The 9,860-nt window shown below is 38.0% G+C and overlaps 1 pseudogene; it reads left to right on the plus strand.

Moving 5' to 3' along the window:
- The first annotated feature begins 532 nt into the window (after positions 1-532).
- On the plus strand, positions 533-1,471 carry LOC101961592 (olfactory receptor 12D3-like; annotated as a pseudogene).
- The last annotated feature ends 8,389 nt before the right edge of the window (positions 1,472-9,860 follow it).

Genomic DNA, 9,860 nt, shown 5'->3' on the forward strand with positions numbered 1-9,860 from the left:
CTGCCCAGCCTCTTGTAATCATTATTTTATATTCAGGTTGTTTTTATTTATTGATTTTTTTTAAGTGAGGAGATTTGAATCTAGGCTATTGCCATGCTCCTACTTAGAAATAATGTGTGCCTATTAAGTCCATTAAAAAGTGTTTTCTAAGTTTACTAATGTATCTTTGACATGCTTTAATTAGATATACTAATTGTAATGCCATACATGAAGCTAGCATTAAATCTTGTTCCTTTTTAACATGTTTTCTCTGAATATCTACCTTAATTCTGATGAGCTTCTTTTTAGGGTTAACTGTACAGTATGAGTAGCCTTTTTACTTCCATGCATCAGATATCACATTAACTCAGAACTTGACATGTACTTTCATTTTCCTCAGTTATGTTGCAAATGAATTTACCTCTGGAATGCTGTTCACCACAATTTATCCTTCTTTTTTTTTTCCAGATGATAAACATGCTTCATTTCACCCTACACAGTGTACCAGGATGTGTTTGCTAATTGTCACTGTCATCTTTCCTTGCCCAAAGCAATGGAGAACATCACTTTAGTGAATGAGTTTCTTTTGCTGGGACTAACCCAGGTTCGGGTGCTACAGCTTGTAATCTTTATCATTTTCCTCATTATATACATGACAAACCTATTTGGAGATGGGGCCACATTAGTGATCATCATCTCAGAGCCAATACTCCACACTCCTATGTATTTTTTCCTGAGAAATCATTCTTGTCTGGATACTTGCTATTCTTCAGTGATAATGCCCAAGCTAATGTGAAACCTCCTCTCCAGGCACAGGGTCATATCCTTCCTAGGCTGTATCACTCAGCTACACTTCTTCCACTTTCTTGGTTGCACTGAAGGTGTCTTGCTAATCATCATGGGATTTGATCAATTTGTGGCCATCTGCAACCCACTTTGCTACACTGTCATCATGAGCCCCCAGCTGTGTGTCCTGTTGGCAGCTGTGGCATGGTTTATTAGCTTTTTCTATGCTCTGATGCATTCTGTCATGACTGCACGCCTGAACTTTCTCCACTTTCAGAAACTCAATTACTTCTTCTGTGATATCAAGCCTCTCTTGGAACTGGCTTGTGGTGATGTAAGTCTCAATAAGTGGCTCATTTTCATTGTCACTTGCAGCTTAGCCATGGTGGCTTGTTTCCTCACTCTCCTTTCCTATTTCTCTATAAGTGTCTTTTTTTTGTTGAAGCACCGGTCCTGCAGAGTATTCCGCAAGGCTCTATCCACTTCTCCCTCCCATTTTATGGTGGTATATCTCTTTTATAGAACTGTGAAGCTCACTTATATCCCTCCTCCCTGTGCTGCATGTGTAACATAGAAACAATTTATGGCTATCATACACACGACACTCACTCCAGTGTTGAACCCACTGATATATATCTTTAAAAATAAGAAAGTGATGTTTGTTCTGAGCAGAATTTTTAGGAAGAAGCTGAAGCTGTTTGCCTGAGGAAAATCAGTCACAATAAAATACAGAGGAAAACTGTATGCCATTTTTATGACATTTATTTTCTTTCCTATAGTAATTCAATATATTTCTTAAAATTTTTTTCATTTTAGATATTTGTTTAGTTCATAACCAGGTTCTTCATTCATATAATTTCAACCACTATTCATATAATCTTTTAATCATTATTTGAAATATCTTGAGTAAGTCCTGATCCATATGCACAACATACCCCAGTGGAAAAAGGTCCACGAGGCCATTAATGGGGATGTGGATCCTACATTTTTGTTGAGGGGGCAGGTAATACATAACTGAATAAGTAAAGGTGCCTCTGTCAGAAGGTAGAATGTATTATGGAAGGTAAGGGAACAACAAAGGACTTTCCAAGATGTGACATTCAGGCAAAACACCGAAAGAAATGAGGTGGAGGGTCACACAGATATATGAGGTTATGTCATTTTATGAAGAGACAAAAGCAAGTGAAATAGCATTGAGACAAAGTGTGCTTGTTGTTTTGAGGAAAGCAAGACGGCCAGTGTGCCTGGAGCTTGGTGGGTAATGGGGAGAATGGCCCAACATGAAGTTAGTCATCTGGTGGACCCATGACACAGGCATCTTAATCATTTTAGGGATTTGGGTACTGTGCATGATATTGGATGACTTTGAGGCATTTGAAACAAAGAACTGACTTGATATAACTCCTATATTTAAACAATCACATTAAATTCTATGTGGAGAATAGAGAATCAGTTAGAATGCCCTTAATCCTTTGGGTAAGAATTGAAGGTAATGCAAGTAAGGGTGATGGTGGTGGAGATAGGAGAAGTAGTTAGATTCTGGATGAATTTGAACACAAAACTTTCAGTATCTGCTGAGAGCTTAGATATATTGTGTGAAGTCAAGAGACACCAAAAATCATTCTTAATTTTTATTTATCTTTATTAAGTGGAAAAATGACCATGATATCAATAAATTAGGCTATGAATATAGCACAAGTGTGATTGATATAGGTTTGAGTTAGCTTTGCACATCAGGGGAATAATTTGAATGGAATTATTTCTTCCTATTAATTAATGCTTTTTATGCCTAGAATAATATATATTTAAAACTTTTATTTTCAGATTAGCATGTAGGTTTTATGGTCTTTAAAGGCTTTAAGATATTTCTATCAAATTATCAATCTATTTGTAATAATTTAGATTTTTCGAAGCATGATTATATTCAATTTTTAAGGTAATAAGAACAGTAAAATGTTGTTTTTTGTTTGGAGCAACATATACTTTACTATGAAGAATTAACTCAGAACAGAAACAATTAGCAAATAAGTCAGAATATAGCAGGTGGAATATGTTATAGAAGGTAATTGGAGATGAAATCTACAGTGAATACAAATTGTCTAAAGTATAAGCAATATCCTACTTGACAATTGATACTATAGGTCAAGTATACTGTGCCACATTGTAAATGATGTGAAAATAATCATTGATGTTTGCAAGAATGAATTTTTTTAAATATTTTCTTTTGATCTTTGGATATTTCTTAGACACACTTGTTGCATCATCTTTACATACACAGACAACCCATCCATACACAATTAAATGTTTTACAGTTCTGTCTTTCTACCTCTTTCTCTTTGTCTCTTTAACCATATTAATTTTTATAAAAGTTGTAGTCTAAATTTCTGTTAATAACCTGATGTGGAAGTTTCTAGTTAATTTCTGAAGTTGAGGGACTTTGTAAAGACATAGAAATGTGATTTCTAGGAATCTGTTTACTAAGTATATCTGTGTGTATATGAACTAGAATGACAAGAAAATGTTTACGTATAATAAAATATCCACTTCTACCTAACTCTGGTTTCTTTGCACATCAATGAAAGGCCCGAGAGAAAAACATAAACATATATTTTGAGTGATTTTAAACAAATTATTGCTAATTTTTGTCACATTTTAATGACATATTATATATAATGCATTTATATATTTTTATATTACATAACATATTATGGAAAGGGGTATATATCCCCCAAAGATAAACTTAAAATAACCCTTTTTTAAAAAAATATTACACTACACAATACATTACATATAGATATATAAAGTATATTTTCATTTGAGATTTATGCTTTGAAAATGTAGTCATCAGGATTGCACCAAGATGGTACAGTAGCAGGTTCCCTGACATGTATCTCCCCTCACCAATATTAATTTGAAGTAATTCAAGGATAAAAGTGCCTTTGTGGGAGCTTTGGGACCAAGATGGTTTTGAGTTCAAGACAAAAAATAAAGGGGTTATTTTGAGAAGTCAAGCCTATGCCCAAATGACCACAGGATTACTGACTGGGTCTCTCTACAGTCCTGGAGAAAGCCCCACCACATGGCCCTATTTATTCTTGGTTTGCCATTAGCATCATATGCCAAGGAACCCAGCAAGAGATTATACAAGACCATGATCCAGGAAACAGTCCCATTGACCTTGGTACTGGCTGTGGACTCTAGGAGCTACCCATCATGACCTGGCTCCAGCATCTCTCAGCTGCCAGGAATTGGCTGAGATACACAAACATCCATGCTCCAATACAGGTCTTATGACCTCAATTTGACTAGATCCTGAAAACCCTCTGTAACTAAGCTGTAGCCACTTTCAACTACATACCTGGAACATTCCTTCTTGCTTAGGACCCACCAGGAAACACTTATTCATACTCCTAAGGAAGGCTCTAGACCTTTGTCTTACTGCAGGTCTAGAAATAATTTTGTAGCTTGGATCCAGTACCCTGATACTTAACACATGCGGAGCAGCATTTTTTTTTCAGGTTTTTAAAATAATTTTTATTTTTTAAAAGTAAATTGTACATTACAGGAAAAAAAAACACAAGCAAAGAACAAAGTCATCCAGTCACACGAAGCTTAGTTGGACGTGTCCCTCTAGGTTGTGTGCATATATACACAATATCCCATTTTGTGTGATTGAGATTGTGGTGTGTATTATGCTTTTCCACACATCATGAATATTCACCAATTCAAAATCCTGAAGCTACATGAGTATTTTTTGATAACCAAGAATACACTATACCAACTCAATCTGTTATCCTTTCTTGGGGACAAAAATTTCACTGAAGACAGAAATGGCAACAGGCCTCTAGCTGACATATTGGCAGAGTTACAACTAAAACAATTCATTCCCTTAATGCTCAATTTAAAATGAAACAGCAACAGAATACACCAAGCTTGTTTCATTAACAGATTTCTATTACTAAAATATTAGCAAGAATGTATGTTTCCATTGAATTAAAATATTCCTATAGTACAGCCAGAAGATGCACACACACCAGTGGCTCACATCAAAATGTAAATCTTTGAGCACTTGCTTCCATCTTTCTGTGTGTTTCCCTGTGCCCCTCTGCTGCCAGCCTAATGAACAAGTCCTGATACACAATGCCCAGAGATAAAACAATTCCATGTCCAAAATGCATCTTTTCTATCAATTATAACAAAAAGATATTTACAAGTTGGCTAATTCACTAGCACTACTTTTTATGATTCACTGTCACCTCAAGCATCTAGAAAGCTTAGATATTGTGAAATGAAGTATGAACTTTGTGCACAAAAACACAATTTACCAAAAATGTACATATAGATATATGGTTATAATCTAAACCTGTCTTCCAAATATGGAGACTTTAGCAAAGAGCACTTCCCCTCCCCTTCCTCTTCTCCCTCTTCACCACTCCAGTGACTAAATTCAGGACTATCTCTAGCTCCAAGAGCTGGATTAACAAGGGTCACTCTCAGAAGAGATTTCTTTCTAAAAACCAACAAAAGGACATTTATATAGGGATTATTTTGCTATTGTTAACAAACTTTGGGCATTAGGACTCATCCTTTAATACCCAGCAAGATTAACTAAAATGCACATATAACAATGGCTAGACAATCTGAACTAAAGGGCACCCATTGCTTCTCTATGCATACTTTCTCCTTCCCCTACCCCCTGACCCAGTAAACCTTCAACCTACCCTCCAAGACATCAAGTTCAACAATTCCATTCCCCTAAATGGCAACCATTCCTAAGTAGTAACAAAACATACTTAAAGGGCATTACTTTAGCTCTCTACTTTTCCCATGTGTTGTGCACTTTTCAACATCTAGAAACACTAGATGTTCCCAACAAGGACTTAAGTTTCCAACTATACATAAAGTAGCACTGAATAAACTGCAACACTTACTTAACAAAGGCTATACTTTGAAGCAAAACTCCCCCCCACCCCTTTTTTTAAAGGCTAGAATTTGAAAGTATCTTCCAAATAGTAACATTCTGGCCTAGAACCCTTCCCCTTCTAGTCTTATCAACCAATGGGTCAGTATATGCATCTGTAATGCTTAGAGATGACTTTTAACAAATTTCACTTTCTAAGTAGTTTTAATTACAGTCTTTCCTATGAATTTAACAACATGTACTCAGTGTGTTAGTTTACTAACTCTACTTTTGTCATACACTGGCAACCTCTTTAGCATCTAGATTGACTAGTTGTAAATTAGGACTCATTTGTCCTTTATCTACACTATTTACACAGAATAGTAAAACAAACCCCACAAATAAATATAAGGGACAATGGTCAATTCTGCTTCACAGAAAATACATTGGTATAAAGCCCTTTATATTTTCTTTTCCTTCTTCCTCCCTGAACCAGCACAGATATAATATGTACTGTTCAGAGAAGTGTTTTGATCATTCCATTTCCAAAAGACAGTTATTTCCTCATGAGTTTTTTAAAAAAGATATATAACAAAATGTTTTATTTACTACCTCTACTTTTAACATACTTTGTGCACTTCTAAACATCTAGAAAGACTAGATGTTTCAAATAAGGACTTAAGTTTGTCCACTATGTACATAGTAGTGTTAAATAAACTACACACATGTAACAATAGTTATATCTGAAAGTGTCTTCTAAGTAGGATCATTCTGGCCTAGAATCCTTCATTTCTTCTACTTATTTCTCCTGTTGTCACATGTGTCACATCTGAGTGTCACATGATATGATGTTACAATTTCACTTCCCAAAGTCCTTTTCAGAAGACTGCCTTTCTATGAATTTTAACACAAAGTGTACAAAATGTGTGAGTTTACTAACTCTACTTTTGTCATACATTGGCAACCTCTTTAATATCTAGAGACTAGATATTATAAAATTAAGACTCCTTTGTCCAGTATATATACAATATATACAGTACAGCAAAGTTAAATGAAATACAAGGCAATGGGTAAGCTGAAGTTTTTTAGCACACTCTAACAATATTAAACACCTTTTGCAACTTCTTCCCTCCTACCTCCCTCGACCCAATCAACAAGTACAACAGACAGTATTCTGTTAAGAGGTGGTTTAACAATTCCAAACACAATATTTCTCATCAGTTTTAAAAAGCTATTTACAAAAAGTTTCAATTCTACTACTTTTACTTTTAAATATATAGAAGGACTAGATATTCCACATAAGACCCTGTCCACTATTCACACAGCACTGGTAAATAAAATTGCACGCGTGGCAATGGTTAAATATGAGGTATCTTCTAATATGACCATTTTGTCCTTGAACATCTCCCTCCTCATTTCCTTCTATTTTCAGTCCAGTAGACAAGTACAGGCATATGTAACACTTAGAGATGGTCAAACAAATCCATATCCAAAAGTCTTTTTACAGAGGACAAGCTTTCCTATGAATTTCAACAAAAAACGTACAAAATGTTCTAATTTTACTAACTACTTGGTCATACACTGGCAACCTCTTTAACATCTAGAGACTAGATGTTGCAAAATTGGGACTTACTTTTCCATTATATACAATATATACACAGCAAAAACAAAATGCACAAAACATAGAAAACTGATGTCTGAAAATGTCCAAATATGAACATACTAACCTTTTGCAATTGCTTCCCTCCCACCTCCTCCACATCACTGAGCAAATACAGACAGTACTATACCGCTCACAGAGGTGGTTTAATAGTTCCATTCTCAAAAGACTATTTCATATGAATTTTAGCAAAAAGATATTTACAAAGTGATATTTTACTACCTCTATGTTTAACATACATTGGGCACTTCTAAACATCTAGACAAGACTAGATGTTTCAAGTAAGGACTCAATTTGTCCACTATGTACATGACAGTCTTGAATACACTGCACACATGTAACAATAGTTCTAATTTGAAAATGTCTTCAAAATATGAGCATTCTGGCCCTTCACCGACCCAGTGGGCTATAATGCTCAAATTTTCAGAAGACAATTTTTCCTAGGAATTTTAACACAAAATATTCAAAACTGGTTTACTAATTCTACTTTTGTCATACACTGGCAACCTCTTTAACATCTAGAAAGGCTAGATGTAGATTAGGAGGACTCATTTTTCCTTTATATACACTATGTACACAGCAAAGTAAAACAAAACCCACAGACAACTCTTGGCTCTTGGTAAGCACACTGGCATGGTGCTCCCAAGTGAAAGGAAAGTGACCACAAGAGAGGAAGCGCACGCAGGAGAGAGAGAGAGCAGGAGAGAAAGAGCAGGAGAGAGAGAGCAAGAGAGAGGGGGGCCTGGCAGGAGGGAGTTTTTATAGCCCAAATCTAATGGGGCCTCTGGGTCTGCAAGCTGCCTTGTTGGCCCAAGGGGGGTTGAGTGCTCAGCCTTGAGCCGGACTTGACACAAACAGGTGATAAAGGACCAGATTGGGGGGGGGGGTTGAGTGCGTGGGCTATCTTGCATCCAACATTTGTTCAGCCTGCCCTGCAGACAACACAGTTCAGCCTGCTCTGCACCCAACACCCAGGACCAGCACACAACTGTACTATTCAACAGGGATTTGGCTATTGCACCTCCCCCCAAAATAAACCATTTCATAAGAATTTTAACAAAAGAAATTTACAAAATGGGTCATATATTTTACCACTTCTACTTTTAACATATATCAGGCACTTTAGAACATCTAGAAAACCTAGATATTAAAAAAAAAGTATTTAGCATTTTCAACTATATATACACTAATGAGGAATAAAATGCACACGCAAAACAATGGTTATTATATGAAAAATGTCTTTTACGTAAAACCAGTCTGGCACAGAACCTCCTTCTCACGATCAGTCTTCTCCATGTCCAACAACCCACTGAACAAACGTGGACAAGTGTCGCTCCTAGAGGTGGTCTAACAAATTCATTTCAAAGTCACTTCCAGAAGGCATTTCTGATTTTTTTCAAACAAACGGACATTTACAAGACGTTATTTTCTAACTCTATCATAGGCCAGGCATCCTCTTTACATTTAGAATGTCCAGATGCAGCACAAGTTTTAAAAGGTTGGGGGGCAAGTTGAGAGCAGCTTTTTCATATTATATACACAGGCCTTTTACAAAGGGTCAGGAAATCTTCCCAAAGGGTGGCGGGCGTTTCCAACTGGGTAGATGCGGCTTGTGACTCTACCGTTTCTGTCTTTGGTAGCAGGAACACCAACCGCCAGAGGCTGCTAACCTTTCCACCCGTGGTGGTCTTCCGGAGCTTCGCTCATCTTCCAGGATGGGCCGGTCTTTGTTGGCCAACGCAAGGTGCGGTCTCGAGGAGCTGGCACTGAGCGCTCACGGAGAGCCCTGGTCTGTGCAGCTCCGCTGTCCAATGCGTGGTCGAGCTTTCAGGCGTCCATCCTCCTTCTTGGGACCTTGAAGACCCTGCCGGCCTCCGCAGCGTTTGGGCGGCCGCCATTCTTCTCGCCATGCCACGCCCGCCGCCACCCAAAGGCGCCACATCCCGGGTGGCGGCTTCAGCTGGGACGGGCACATTTGAGCCAGGAGACCCGGCAGCCCTCGGGGTCCGGGGCCGACAGGTCGCCGCCGCCATCAGGTCATCCATCTGGGTGGCAGGCTCACCGGTCCTTCACAGCCAGGGCCAGCCAGTGGGCACTCGCAGCAGGAGCTCAGGGGATCTGCAGGAGAGGCCACGTCCTGTCCTAGAGCCCCCCCAGCTCACCTGCCGGCCTGGGGCCAGGGGCCCCAGAGGGCCCTGGGGAGCAGGCTGCACTCCCATTTCTCACCACGCTCTCCACAGAGCAGCATTTGTACTGCTTCTCAGCAATATGGAAAGACAGAATTCACAGAAATTCAATATTGGACAGTCAGAGACTAAGAGATCCAGAAATTTGAGTATTTTTAATAAAGAAAAATAAAGAGTACATTGCAGTCATGTCAGTAGTGACAATGGCAGCAGGTCACTGCAGAGGAGAGTGGTAGCACAGATAGAGAAGCATAGCAGACAAATTTGGTGTAGGAAAATTTGTAGAAGAGAAAAACAGTATGAACTCAGTCAAATCAAAGGCTATACAGTGAGCTGGTGTTTGAAATCT

This window comes from Ictidomys tridecemlineatus, chromosome 8 (genome assembly GCF_052094955.1).
Source record: "Ictidomys tridecemlineatus isolate mIctTri1 chromosome 8, mIctTri1.hap1, whole genome shotgun sequence".
In the NCBI taxonomy this organism is placed as follows: domain Eukaryota; kingdom Metazoa; phylum Chordata; class Mammalia; order Rodentia; family Sciuridae; genus Ictidomys; species Ictidomys tridecemlineatus.